This window comes from Pseudonaja textilis, chromosome 2 (genome assembly GCF_049901715.1).
Source record: "Pseudonaja textilis isolate UNSWEBS1 chromosome 2, rPseTex1.2, whole genome shotgun sequence".
Classification (NCBI taxonomy): Eukaryota; Metazoa; Chordata; class Lepidosauria; order Squamata; family Elapidae; genus Pseudonaja; species Pseudonaja textilis.
The window spans coordinates 135,425,052-135,439,974 of record NC_141991.1 but is presented as its reverse complement, the minus strand read 5'-3'; the positions used below and the strand labels follow the sequence as shown (position 1 = coordinate 135,439,974).

Below are 14,923 nucleotides of genomic sequence, written 5' to 3'. Positions count from 1 at the left end.
TTCCTGCAATTGATAGTGGTGGTAGAAGAAGTAGATGGTCAGTTTACCAGGGAATCCTGATGTATCCTGAGTTTTATACATTGTAATAAACTCTGGTTATATCTTTACGGCAGGGGTGGGATTCTACCAATTTGCACCTATTCACCAGAACCAGTTGTTAACATTCTAAGCAGTTTGGAGAACCGGTTGTTAGAAGAAATTACTGGCTAATCCTGTAAGGAAGGCAGGAAGGAAACATTCTGATGTTGCTTATAGAAACTGCCTCTCCATTAACCCTTATTACATTCTTGGCAAGACTAGACTTCCTGTCTCAGGAACTTCTCTGGAGTTTTTTTCCCTTCCTTTGCTGGTACTTTGCTTGTGTGGAGTGACCATTTAAAGTTGTAATGGCACTGAAAAAAGTGACTTATGACCATTTTTCACACTTACGACTATTGCAGCATCCCCACAGTCATGAGAGGCCAGGCGAGGAGATGTGTGCCTCGATGTGAGTGATATTGATTTGGCCACACCCAGCCAATAACATGACCACCAAGCCACACCCACCAACTAAGCCACGCCCACAGAACCGGTTGTTAAAACATTTGAATCCCACCCCTGCTTTACAGTTGTGTTAACTCTTTGTCCCTTCTATTTTCAAGTCCTGCTCTAAAATGGCTCACTCACTCTGGGCAAAGTCCTATCTATCTATCTATCTATCTATCTATCTATCTATCTATCTATCTATCTATCTATCTATCTACATCCATCCTTCCATCTATCACAGGTCTGTCAAACTCATGGTTCGCGGGCCGGATGCATCACACGCTGGCCATGCCCATGCCAGGTTTAGTGAAGAGGGAAAAAGTCACAATACATCACATGACGCTGCTGTGACATTGTGAGTTTGACACCCCTGATCTATCATCTATCTAATGTAGATAGCTGTCCTGCTCAATTCTTGTGACTCTGGCAGTTTACTATATTACACATAAAAAAAGGAAAGCATTAAACAACATTACAGTATAAAGATACTATGATCAGTGATATTAAAAGCAGAGGTGGTACTCAGCAGGTTCTGACCAGTTCTGGAGAACCGGTAGCGGAAATTTTGAGTAGTTCGGAAAACCAGCAAATACCATCCCTGAATGGAGATTTTACAGTATCCTTCCCCTGCCACGCCCACCAAGCAAAACCCACAGAACTACTAGTAAAAAAATTTAAATCCCACCACTGCTACAAGTTTAGCTTATTGTCTTTGCTTTTTGATATTTGTCTTGTCTCATCTTCCCAAGATTACAGTTTTGAACAGTTCATTATCAATTACTGTAACAAGAAGCTGCAGCAGATCTTCATCCTGCTCACCTTAAAGGAGGAACAAGAAGAATACATTCGTGAGGTAGCCAATTATTTTGTATCTGGGTCTATAGAAATATAGAAATATATTTCTATAGAAATATTTCTATAGAAATATTCACATTCTGTGCCCCCCCAAAGACCAAGTAATCCAAATGCGCTGAGGTCCACCTTAAATTCAAGGTTAAATGGAATATTTAAAAAATAATAATCTGGGGTTCTGGTATATTTTACACAACAGAGGAAATGGCAGAGTTAGCTAAATCGGTGATACAAAATGAAGTGATATCTGCAGGACAAATACATTTCAGTGTATTGTAGTCCATCATGGAGAGCCAGTTTGTTCTACAGGTAATCCTCATTAGCAATAACCTTGTTTAGTGACTGTTTACAATTACAGCTGTGATGAAAAGGTATGAACAATCCTCTCATTTATTTTTTTAAGAACGGTTTTATTAAAAGTTTTCAAAAAGATTGAAAACCCATATGAACTATTAAATATAACAAAAAAGGAAATTGAGAAATCACTCAGCTAAACAACTAATTCCTGTCAAACTATTTACTAAGACTGTATTACTATTATTCTTCTCATCCTTCCTATTACCTCTCTCCTTCTACTTATGACTATAAACTTGTTGCTTGTATCTTTACAATTTATATTGTTTTATTTAGTTTCCTAGTATGATTTTGATTGCTAATTTAGTATCCTATGATTATCTCTGAGTGTTGTATCTTACGATTCTTGATGAATGTATTTTGATGTACACTGAGAGCTTATGCACCGAAGACAAATTCCTTGTGTGTCCAATCACACATGGCCAATAAAGAATTCTTATTCTTTCTTTTGCTAAATTTAAAAGTGCAAGAAAGGAAAGTTTTAAAAAAGAAAAGAAAAAAGATACAAAGAAATAGTTTCCAATCTTCTTTACAGCAGTTATAAGTATAAACTTATCTCTTACTCTATGGTTCCAACATAGCCCTCTTCTTTCTCTACTCTATCCTCAATAATCATCAAAACCATGTATCATGAGTTTTTTCTGTTTTCTGCAAAAAGTCTATAAAGGGTTTTCAATCAGTAATAAATGTAGATATTGTCTTTTCTCTAACCAAATAAGTTAATTTGGCCATCCCAGCAAGTGCCATTATCTTCACCAGTCATTCCTTCAGTATAATTATTGCCAAGTCTTTGCATCTTCATGTGTATAATAATCTCAGTGCAGTTATCATATACAAACACAAAGTTCCATGGCTTTTTTCCAACTGTTTGTCCATCATATTCCTGACCTGGTGGCAATCATTCTCAAAAGAAAGGCCTCTGGTCTCCATTGTATACAGATCTTCAAAACCCTCTGTATCAAAGCATGTTTTTAAATCCAACTTTTTTTAGTTTTTAATATGTTCATAAGGCATGATAATATTTCCAACATGTATTTGAATCACCTTTTAAAAGTTGCGGTCATCTTTTTGCCAAACTCTTCAAACGTTTTCTGCAATTAATTTGATGAAATGCTCTTATCTATAAGTTCTTCTAGAGAATTCTTGTGTTTTCTCCCCATTTCGGCTCAGTATATCAAAAATTCAGAAAATTCCCAATTTGACTCTCTAGTTCTCATACCCCCTTCCCCACCCCCAAACAAAAATCTAGGCCAGCTTAAAAAGCGGCCTTTGGCAGCAGCACTTAGGCTGAGCCTGAAGTAGAATCTCGGTCTACAACTCAGCCCTAACACCACCACTGCCACACTCAAAAAGAGCTCCTCGCGCCATCCCCCCAAATATTTGGGCCTTAGGAAAACATCACAATTGTCTCCATGGTCCAGCACCCTCAGGGATGAACTACACACTGCTTACCTTCGAGCAGTGTTCTCTTTCTGGTGACAGGCACTTGCACTGCCTATCTGAGGCTGCTCTGGATTGCAGAAGGCCTTTGTTCTGAAAGCAGCTTTGAGGTGTGCTCTTATATGGCCTCTGCAGTGACTGCATGAAACCATGCCCCATTCTCATGTGATTATCAGAGGTTTTTGAGCCAATTCCCATGCTACTTCCACAGCTTCCAACAATTACATAAGAACAGGGTGTGCTTTCAGGAATATTTATTTATTCTTAGTGCTGATGTATACTGTCATGTCAATCAGAATGCGGTGTGATAACTTTGATATTCATCATCACTGACCTTGGATATGATAATACCATTTACCTTTGTAAAGGGGATGCAGGCCCTGACATAGCTGCATACATATACTTTCCTATATAATGAAATCCAGTGCTTAGGCAAGGAACAGTTTATAGCTCAGGATAAGAACTTAGGAGATTCAGTCTTTGGAACCTACAGGCCTGTTAAAAAGACATTGATCTAATAACCTTTGTGTTAAGTTTGAGCAATGAGAGGCTGAACCAGAGCATGAGTGCAACAGTACTTTATTTTACAAATAAAGGGCTGACCGTGCTTGCCAAGCCTGGAACTGGCTCGCAGCAATCAGCAACCAGTTGGACCCCGCAGCCTGCTTTTATAGCTGGCTGCTGGGGAGAACCAACCAATGGGAATGGGGGAATATCGCCCACACAAAGTGAGTGGACCAGAGTGAGAACTCCTTGAGTCCCCAGGACATAACACCCCTTCCCCCAGATGCGAACACGCATAGTCCTTGAGGTAGATGGGGGTTTGTGTTGGCGCCCGGAGCGGCGCAACTCGGGAACATTGTCTGTCTGTTCGGTATCAGTCTGTGACGGTTGAGCTGGCATAGTGTCGCCAATACTCTCTCTGGACTGGGCATCCTCGGAAACCACCGGGTTGGTTTCTGGGGTCGAGCTCTCGTGGTTTGGATCAGGTAGGTCAACTCTCTGGGCGCTGTTGTCCGAGTTTGGGCTGACCGGGCGACCGCTGGCGCAGACTGGTCGCTGGGTGCGATGTGGCTGGGCGGTGGATGAGACGGTTCCCCTTCGACTGGAGACTCTGGATTCTTGTTTGCGAGGTTTGCTGAGGCGCCTTCTGAATTGGTCTATGTGTCTCCTCCAGACGCGACCATCCTCCAGCCTGACTCTATACGATCTCGGCCCGGTGACGGCGATGACCTCACCCGGAATCCAAAGTGGGTCCCCAGCGAAATTCCTCGCAAATATCGGCTCCTGTAACATAAAATGTCTAACCCCCCGAAGTGGAAGCGAGGGGAGAGTCAGGGCAGTATTGTGGGTGCAGTCTATCTAATACAGTCCTCAGGCGCCGGCCCATCAGAAGTTCCGCTGGGGACTTATTGGTGACTGCACAGGGGTTGAGTGCTGGCTCATCAGGAACCGTGAGAGTTTGTGGTGCCAGTCATCTCTGCCAAACCTAGCGAGGGCCTCTTTGGTGGTCCTGACGGCCCTTTCAGCCAACCCATTACTCGCAGGGTGAAATGGGGCTGTGAAAATGTGGCGAATGCCTAGGTTGGCTGCAAAACGGCTGAATTCTACTGATGCGAACTGTGGGCCATTATCGGAGACCAAGGAGTCGGGTAGTCCATGTGTAACGAACAGGCGCGTTAACACGTTGGTGATTGCTAGTGTGGTGGTCGTGGATAGCTGTGCCACGTCTATCCATTTGGAATAGGCGTCCACGACCACTAGGAACATCTTTCCATGCACGGGCCAGCCAGATCGATATGGATTCTAGACCAAGGGCGCTGGCGCTCTCCCATCTGGTAGGGGTGGCGATGGGGGAGCAGGACGGGATTCCTGGCAAATGCTGCAGGAACTTACCCAATTGACAATGTCCTCGTCTAGACCCGGCCACCACACGTAGCTGCGTGCCAACGCCTTCATTCTCACAATGCCGGGTGTCCCTCGTGCAACGCCTCCAGGACTCGGGTACACAGTGAGGTCGGAATGACCACTCGAGTGCCCCACAGTAGACAACCCTGCAAACTGGACAGCTCCTGCATGCGAGTCTTAAAGGGTGCGAATTTGTTATCAACGTTGCCTCCCGGCCACCCCTCCTCACCCAGTCGAGCACCTGGGCGAGCGCTTGGTCTGCCTTGGTTTTGGCGGCGATGTCAAGGGCGGTGATGGGCAGGCCCAACTGGGTGATTTCAAAATGGCATTGACAGGAGCTGGGTCTTCAGCCGGAGCGGGTAAGGGGCAGCGACTGAGCGCGTCAGCGTGGGATAGAGTTTTGCCCGGCGGTGGATAAGTTTGTATGAGTAGGCCGCTAGGAAAAGTGTCCACCTTGTCATCCGAGGGGAGAGGACTTGAGGTGTCTGTTTGTCGCCGGCCAGTAGGCCCAGGAGGGGCTTATGGTCGGTGACCAGTTCAAGAAGTGGCCAAAAAGGAATTCGTGAAACTTTTTCACGGCTGCAACGGCTGCTAGGGCTTCCTTGTCTATTTGGCTGTAATTTCGCTCCGTGGCGAGAGTGTCCTGGAGAAAAAGCGATGGGGGCCTCGGCGCCATTGGCGAGTCGGTGACTAAGGACCGCCCCAATTCCAAAAGGGGATGCGTCTGCTGTCAGTACTAAAGGAAGGTTGGGGTCGAATTGGATGAGCACTGCCTCTGGCGTAAGTAGTGATTTGACGGCGTTGAACGCCTGGTCTTCTTTGTGCCCCCAGTGCCACGGTGACTTTTTGTCTAGTAATCTGTGTAGGGGCTCGGCTACTGAGGCTTTATGGGGCAAGAAGGATGCATAAAGTTTAGGAGCCCCAAGAAAGCTTGTAGCTCCGTTTTGGAGGTCGGTGTGGGAGCTTCGTGGATCGCCCTGACCTTGGACTCCAGGGGTGGATGCCAGAGGCGTCAATTTTATAACCCAGAAAGTCCACCTGTCTAGTGGCAATGGCGCATTTTTCTTTTTTTAACTTGAGGCCATGCTGTCTGAACCTCTCTAACACTGCTCGCACTCTCTGGAAGAGTTGGGGTCTGTCCCTGGCCGAGACCAAGATGTCGTCAAGTAGGGTACTACACCAGGGAGGCCCTGTAAAATCCGCTCCATGAGGGACTGAAAAATACCCGGGCAACACTTACACCAAATTGGGAGACGCTTGCATCGGAAGGCACCCCTGTGAGTGACGCATGGTCTGAAGTTCCGCTGTTTGGTTATCAACAGGGAACTGTTGATATGCTTGAGACATGTCCAATTTAGCAAAAATACTGCCCGGTTCGAATGTGTGCAATAAGTGCTGAATGACGGGCACAGGGTAGGCGCTAACTTGTAAATATTTATTGATTGTTGTCTTGTAGTCCGAGCAAATTCTCAGGCTACCATCTTTTTGAGGGGTGTGACAATGGGCGTCTCCCACTTGGCGAAATCTGTTGGCTCAATGACCCCTTGTTTTAGTAGTTTATCCAATTCAGCGTCTAATTTTGGTCTAATAGCAAATGGAACTCTACGTGGTTTTAATCTGATTGGGACTGCCTGGGGTCAACGGTGAACGAGATGGGGTTCCATTATAACACCCCAGCTCCTCGCTGAACACATCTGCATAGTCAGCGAATAAGGAGTCAGTGTCTGAGGTTGAGACAGCATGGACTCCTGTTAACCCTAGGCCGAGGTGGGGAAACCAATCGAGCCCCAATAAGGTGGGTAGATTGCCGTTAACTACCACTAGAGGTAGGTGGCCTTTAAAAGCTCTAAAACTGACAAAGAACTTGCCTCTGCCGATCACGGGAATGGCCTTCCCCTGGTAGTCCTTCAGACCGAACTGGCATCTCTGAAGCCGGGTAGTAGATATGCTGGGGTGGAGTCTCTTGAGGGTGTTCCACGAGATTATTGAGAGCGCTGACCCTGTGTCCACCTCCATGTGGCACGGTTTACCTTCTAGGGAAACGGAGAGAGAAATTTTACTAACAGTGTGGCAAGTATGCCTGGCAAGGCGGTGCGTGCGACAGTTTAATACTTGCCTCTGTGGTCCCGAGTGCGAGGACGGGGGTCTGTGTGCAGCGCTTTGGGGGCTTGGCAGACTCTCGCGATGTGCCCCTCTTATGGCAGTTGTTGCAAACGGCTCCTTTAAACTTGCAGGTGGCCCTTTGATGTGATCCCCCACAGGCTAGGCACAGCGTGATGTGCTTGGGTGGACCGGTGTATTCTTGTTTGGCCCCTACCTGCGACCGTCTGTCATTGGTGAGGCGATGGACATCGTTCTCATCATTGTGGGCTTCCTCCGCTTCCACCTCTTCGGAATGGACTGGGAACGATGCTAGCTTGGCACTTGGGCCCTGAATTTCGGTGGCTGAGTTCGTTGCTAGCTCGGCTGCTAGGGCCTCCTCTACCGCTTGCGCAAGATTGAGGTCTTTTTAGCTAGCAGTCGCCTCTGTAGGTTGAGATCCTTGACCCCACAAACTAATTGATCGAGGAGCATGTCCTCCAGGTATGTTCCAAACCCGCAGTGCAGGGCTGCTGTTCTGAGGGCAGCCATATATTGATTGACGGTCTCCTTACTTGATTGCTTCCTCATACGGAACGTGAACCTCCTGGCGATTTGTGAGGCCTGGGAGCGTAGTGGTTAGTGAGGATCTCAAGCAACTCGGACCACGGAACGTTTTTTAATTCTCTCGGCGCTACGAGTGCTGCGGCGGTATCGTAAACGGTGGCTCCAGAGTAGATTAGGAAATAGGATTTTTCCGATGCTCTCCCGCATCCGCCAGGCCGACCGCATCGATGTAATGATTGAAACGGTTCTTATACGATTCCCACTTCTCTTCGTCTGGTTTAAACGCTGGGAATACTGGGTTGGAACTCATGGTGCTGAACGGCTGGGCTACCTGCGGAAAAATCTCTCTGGGACTACGAGCACTCGTGAGTTACTAGTGATATCAGCTCTGGAGAGGTTTTTGCTAACCTCTCTCTCTCTCTGGGTTACCACGTTGGCTGCTAGCCGTTGGAGGTGTCTAGATTCGCGCCAAAAAAGTGGGCGTTAGTGACTCTCTACAGCGCTGTGCTGTGATTCCTACTGGCTCGAAATTCAAATGACACCCGTTTGAATTTCGCCAAAATGCAGAGCGGCTGCGGCTCGCAGCGCTTCACTTTCCCCGTGGCGGGCTAACAAGCGGCTACAGACGCTTCTAACTTTGACTCAGACCGCTTTCTCTGGCTGCGGATCTGCATTTGCTCTTTTTGATCGCTCATTTTGTTAGCTGACCGCTCTCTCTGGCTGCGGATCAGCATTTCCCTTATCGCCCGCCGATCGCTCTCTCTGGGCTGCGGATCGGTGGCTAGTGACTCAGCGGTTGCAAGGTGCATCTGGTAGCCATCCCATCCTCGTCGCCAGTGTTAAGTTTGAGCAATGAGAGGCTGAACCAGAGCATGAGTGCAACAGTACTTTATTTTACAAATAAAGGGCTGACCGTGCTTGCCAAGCCTGGAACTGGCTCGCAGCAATCAGCAACCAGTTGGACCCCGCAGCCTGCTTTTATAGCTGGCTGCTGGGGAGAACCAACCAATGGGAATGGGGGAATATCGCCCACACAAAGTGAGTGGACCAGAGTGAGAACTCCTTGAGTCCTCAGGACATAAGACTTTGTGATCTGCACCCTTTTCAGTTACCAAATTCAAATTGTTAAATAATAATATCAGTGAAAGTACTCGCATGTGCACAGTAATTCTTTCTCATAAACCATCTTACTAAATGTTTATCTTGGTTTGGAAACTCAGAAATGGTTGACTTAAACTGTGGATAAACTTATTAAGATCTATCCCAATCATAAACCCTGGATGATCAAGGAAGTCCAGCGTCTCTTGCGTGACAGGACCAAGGCCTTTAGGTCCGGTGATGGGGCAAGATACAGTGTTGCTGGAGCTAATCTGAAGAAAGGTATTTGGAAGTCCAAGTTTGGTTATAACAGGAAGATTGAGGATAATTTTTATAGCAATAACATTAGGCAGGTGTGGCGAGGGATTCAACAAATTACAAACCATCAACCAACCAATGTCATCCCTGCTGAGGGGGATGCTTCATTGGCAGAGGAACTGAATCATTTCTTTGCTCGCTTTGAAACGGAGACATCAGAGACAGATAAAACACAACTACCAGCCAATTGTAGCTCCCACCTCATTGTGGAGGAACAGAAGTAAGGAGCATTCTGAGGGCTATGGACCCTAGAAAGGCTGCTGGTCCTGATGGTATCTCTGGCCAAGTGCTTAAAGACTGTGCTGATCGGTTGGCTGGAGTCTTTACCAGGATCTTCAATTGGTCTTTATCCCAGTCCACTATTCCATCATGTTTGAAGGCTTCCACCATTGTTCCGCTGCCAAAGAAGTTCCCTATCAATAACTTCAAAAATTACAGACCAGTGGCACTCACTCCTATCATCATGAAGTGCTTTGAGAAATTGGTCTGCCAGCACATCATTTTTGGTCTTTCGCATAAATTTGATAAACACCAGTTTGCATACAGAAAATATAGATCTACAGAGGACGCTATAGCCATCACTCTTCACACTGCTCTGCCTCTTCTAGAACAGCGGGAGGGCTATGTGAGGATCCTTTTTGTGGATTTTAGTTCTGCATTTAACACAATTCTTCCACATAGACTAGTGTCTAAACTTCTGGACCTTGGGCTTTCTAATTCAATCTGCCTTTAGATTATGGATTTCCTGTCTAGCCGCTCACAGAGGGTCAGATTAGGTAATCATACCTCTTCAGCCTTTATTCTTAACAGTGGTACACCACAGGGTTGCATGTTGAGTCCCTTACTCTATACTCTTTATGTGCATGACTGCATTCTCACTCACGCGAGTAATACTATTGCTAAATCTGTAGATGATACAACAGTGGTGGGACTTATCTCCGAGGGGGATGAGTCCGCCTACCGAGATGAGGTGGACCGGTTGCTTTCGTGGTGTGGAGACAATAACTTGGTCCTCAAGACAAATAAGACCAAGGAGCTTATAGTGGATTATAGAAGGAACAGATCAGACATCCAGCCCTTGCTTATCAATGGAGACCGATTGGAGCAAATGGCCAGTTTTAAGTTTCTGGGTGTTACCCTAAAAGAGGACCTGACCTGGGGTGCCCACATTGCAGCCCTGGTCAAAAGGGCCCAGCAGAGATTATACTACCTGAGGCTTCTCAGAAAACAACTGAAAGAGAAACTGCTGGTGACCTTCTACCGCTGCACCATAGAGAGCATTTTAACATACTGCACATCTGTATGGTTTGCCAATTGCACAGTGGCAGATAGGAAAGCACTCCAGAGGGTTAATGTCATTGCTCAGAAGATCATTGGTTGCCCTCTCCTCTCTTTGGAAGAGCTTTATAGCTCCCACTGCCTTAAGAAAGCTCAAAACATTCTCAAAGATCCATCTCATCCTGGGAATCCTTTTTTTGAACTATTACCATCTGGCAGACGGTACAGAATAATAAAAACAAGGACAAATAGGCTGAAAAACGGCTTCTATCCCAGGGCAGTAGCTCTTTTGAATTCTGCTGTATAGTGCAATGTTGGTGTGGTGTCGGAGATTTCCGGTTCAATGTGTGAAGGGTGAAGGATGTGTGTTTGTGTTTATTTTCATGTTCATGGTCATGATGTGCACTGAAGATGGTGTTTGATTTCATTGTACGAGGTGCAATGACAATAAAGCAAACTGAAGTATCTCCATGTTCCTTAAATAACCCATGAAAATTCATTTCCTCACACTATTAGTACGTGATGTGCTGCAATTTAGCAAATTGCCAGCAAGACATTCGCTGATGCCTGATGAAGAAAGAGTAATTTTAGCATATATAATTAAACCTGAGAAGCAGGCCTTGTTGTGGTTTTTACACAGGCCCAGAACTGTATCTTCGCAGCGCCAGGACAGTCAAGTTCTGAAATGAAGCCAATGAAGCTATTTGTCAATAAAAGTTGTGGATCATCTCCTCCGTCTAACTACTTCTGCTTCTTTGTATACTGGTCTCCTCTCATTGGTGAGCCTTGCAGTCCATATCATTCCTAGTCTTTATCCATATGCCCCTCGCCCCTTTTTCCCAACTTTGTCTAGACTACAGGTAATCTTCGACTTACAACAGTTCATTTAGTGGCCATTCAAAATTACAACAGCACTGAAAAAGGTGACTTATGACCATTTTTTCACACTTACAACTGTTGCAGCATCTGCAAGGTCACGTGATCAAAATTCAGATGCATGGCAACTGTTATGTTGCAGGGTCCCAGGGCCATGTGATCCCCCTTTGAGACTCTCTGTCAAGCAAAGTCAGTGGGCCAGCCAGATTCACTTAACAACCGTGTTCTGAACTAAACAAGCACAGTGTCTCACTTAACAGCTGTGGCAAAAAATGTTGTAAAATGGAGCAAAACTCACTTAACAACTGTCTTGCCTAGCAACATAAATGTTGTGCTCGGTTGTGGCCATAAGTCAAGGACTACCTGTGTAGTTTCTTTGTGAATGAACTGTTGTCCTTAGAAAAACCCTAAATGATCAAAGGAAGTGAAGTAAGCCTGAGTAGGAGAGTTTTGTTCAGATTTTTCAGGAAATCAACAAAGTGAGCTGAATTGATCAAGAAATCTTAATTTGAAAACTTATACGTCAGGGGAAATAATAATCAATAATAAACCTGGGTGTTCGGTCAGAACAGAATAACAGAGTTGGAAGGGACCTCGGAGGCCTTCTAGTCCAACCCCCTCCTCAGGCAGGAAACCCTAGACCATTCCAGACAAATGGCTGTCCAATCTCTAGTTGAAAACTTCCAGGGCTGGAGCATTCAGAGATGGTATTCAGCAGGTTCTGACCAGTTCTGGGTTAGGGTTAGGGTTGTCCAATCTCTTCTTCCAAATCTCCAGTGTTGGAGCATTCACAACTTCTGGAGGCAAGTTGTTCCACTGGTTAATCGTTCTGTCAGGAAATTTCTCCTTAGTTCTAGGTTGCTTCACTCCTTGATTGGTTTCCACCCATTACTTCTTGCCCTGCCTTCAGGTGCTTTGGAAAATAGGTTGACTCCCTCTCCTTTGTGGCAGCCCCTCAGATATTGGAAGACTGCTATCACACCACCCCTAGTCTTTCTTTTCATTAAACTTTTCATTAAACTAGACATACCCAATTCCAGCAACGGTTCTTTATATGTTTTAGCCTCCAGACCCCTAATCATTTTTGTTGCTGCTCTCTGCACTCTTTCTAGAGGCTCAACATCTTTTTTTTACATTGAGGCGACCAAAACCAGATGCAGTATTCCAAGTGTGGCCTTATAAAGTGGTATTAACACTTCACGTGATCTTGATTCTATTCCTGTTTATGCAGCCTAGAACTGTCTTGGCTTTTTTGGCAGCTGCAACACACTGCTGGCTCATATTTAAACGATGGTCCACTAGGACTCCAAGATCCCTCTCACAGTTATTAGTATTGAGCGAGGTACCACATATACTGCACCTGTGCATTTGGCTACTCTTGCCTAAATGTGGAACCTTACATTTTTCACCTTTGGATTTCATTCTGTTAGATAGCGCCCAATGTTCAAGTCTGTCAAGATCCTTCTGTATCTTAAGCCTACCTTCTGGAAAGATAGTATCTCCAACACATGTGACTACTGTTCTCTTATAGCCTTCCACAGCGGACACCAAGGGGACTTCCTCCTTATTAGTGACCACGTGATTGAACTGGTTACCTGGCTTCACCAGACCATGCTGGAGGCTACAAAGCAAAAACTGAAACTCCAAGTGGCTGATGAGTAAGAACTGAGTTGGCTGTGGGTGGAGAAAGGGAGGGTTTGGATGAGAGCTTTTATTTAGATGTTTGTATCTTTGTTCTCCTGTACTGGTATTGAAAACCTATCAAGATTTATTTATTTTATTTATTTTTATTTATTTATTTTGTCAAGAGATTATGAGATAACAGGTACAAATATAAACATAGTTGTGAATGCATGAAATGGATACATATAAGAAAAATTTTAAAAAAGAAAAGAAAAATAGGACAGGGACAGTAGGCATGTTGGTGCGCTTATGCACGCCCCCTACAGACCTCTTAGGAAAGGGGTGAGGTCAATAGTAGACAGTCTAAGGTTAAAGTTTTTGGGGTTTTGGGGAGAAACTACAGAGTCAGGTGGAGTATTCCAGACACAGGCCACTCTGAAAATGAAACTGAAAGGGTTCTGAAAATCCAGACACTGAAAACCCTTTTCATCCTTTCTTGGAGCCTCCAAGAGGGAGTCACTCCACTGGAGACCGCTGAGGGGATAAAGGAGACTTTGGATCCATTTTTGCCAATTTTTTCTCCCCCGCCCCCTGCCAATTAAAAAGACTATATGCCCTCTGGTGTGTCAGAAAAGGAAAAATGGGCTGCCTTTAGCCCTACTGGGTTTAAGGAAGCAGGCCTTGATGTCAGAAGCTATTTGAATACACATATACAATTTGCCACCAAACTCACATTTGGTAATAACAGTATAATGTAAATTATATATTATGGCCTGTGCATCTGGAGCTTGTACATCCGTAATTATAGTTTGTGTGGTTTGTTGCATTGTATTCAGGTTGTTTAGTTGTAGCAATTAATACATTTCACATCCCTTTTCCAATTATAGTCAAGTAAATAATAATTAAATAATGAAACATTTTAGCTTCAAAAGCTTGCAAAAATAATTGTGAATTTGATCATCATCACAGACTATTGAACATTGTATCCTAATTGACTGAAATAGTACACTGCAAACCTACCACTGTATTTCTTTATTAGGGACAGGAGTCAGTACCCAAATTGTTCAGCAGTGACCTTACATTGGAGTTAAATATGTTTACAGAGTTAATCTCCCCTTCTTTGAAATCCAAGGTTTACCTGATAAGGTTTCAAAAGTAGTTTATCCTTGTCTGCCTCTTAGGGCTGAGAGAATGTGACTGGCTCAAGGTCACCCAGCAGGCTTTGTATCCAAGGCAGAATTAGAACTCACAATTTCCCAGTTTCTTTTTTTTTTTTTGAAAACAATTTTATTGGTTTTTTAACAAACAAACAAACAAACAACAACATAAAAACATCTGCTCTCTTCGAAACTTATATACAAACAGTGTGTCGGTTGGTTCATCAGTTTTGTGCATTCATTTCATAGTCACAATTACAAATACATTACATAATAACTCTTATTATCAATTCAAACTTATTTATCCACCTATCATTATTGGAAAAAAAAAGAAATTGACTATACTTTTATTCAATCATGCCTTATGAGATAACTATGATTTAAGTAATTTATTCTATAACAAATCATATAATCATACCTATTCTATCTTTAAAAAAAAGAAATTTTTTTTTTATAAATGGAATGTCAAGTAGCAAAAGAAAAGGGAGAAGAAAAATCAATAATATTCCTTATTACCTAACATTCTAAATATTCTATTTTTGTATTTCATCATCCAGCCATTGATAGAAAAGGTCCCAAACTGTATAAAATTGTTTATCTTCTTGCTCTCTAATTTCAAATGTCAATTTACTCATCTCAGCACATTCCAATATTTTCTTAATAACTTCCTCCTGCAATGGAATTTTCTCATTTTTTCCAATTTTTTGCAAATACAATCCTAGCCGCAGTCAATACATTTACAATCAAGTATTTCAAATCTTTACTATAAACATCTGGTAAGATTCCCAATAAGAAAAGCTCCGGTTTCAAATCTATATGTCTCTTTGTCATTTTTTCCAACCACATGC

General features: G+C 44.1%; 1 long non-coding RNA gene across 1 annotated transcript; it reads left to right on the top strand.

Annotated features, from left to right (window-relative positions):
• The first annotated feature begins 1,276 nt into the window (after positions 1–1,276).
• LOC148127105 (uncharacterized) lies at positions 1,277–14,028 on the top strand. The gene is made up of 3 exons (XR_015741933.1): positions 1,277–1,378; positions 12,827–12,953; positions 13,421–14,028. It is a non-coding gene; the product is annotated as an uncharacterized LOC148127105 (long non-coding RNA).
• The last annotated feature ends 895 nt before the right edge of the window (positions 14,029–14,923 follow it).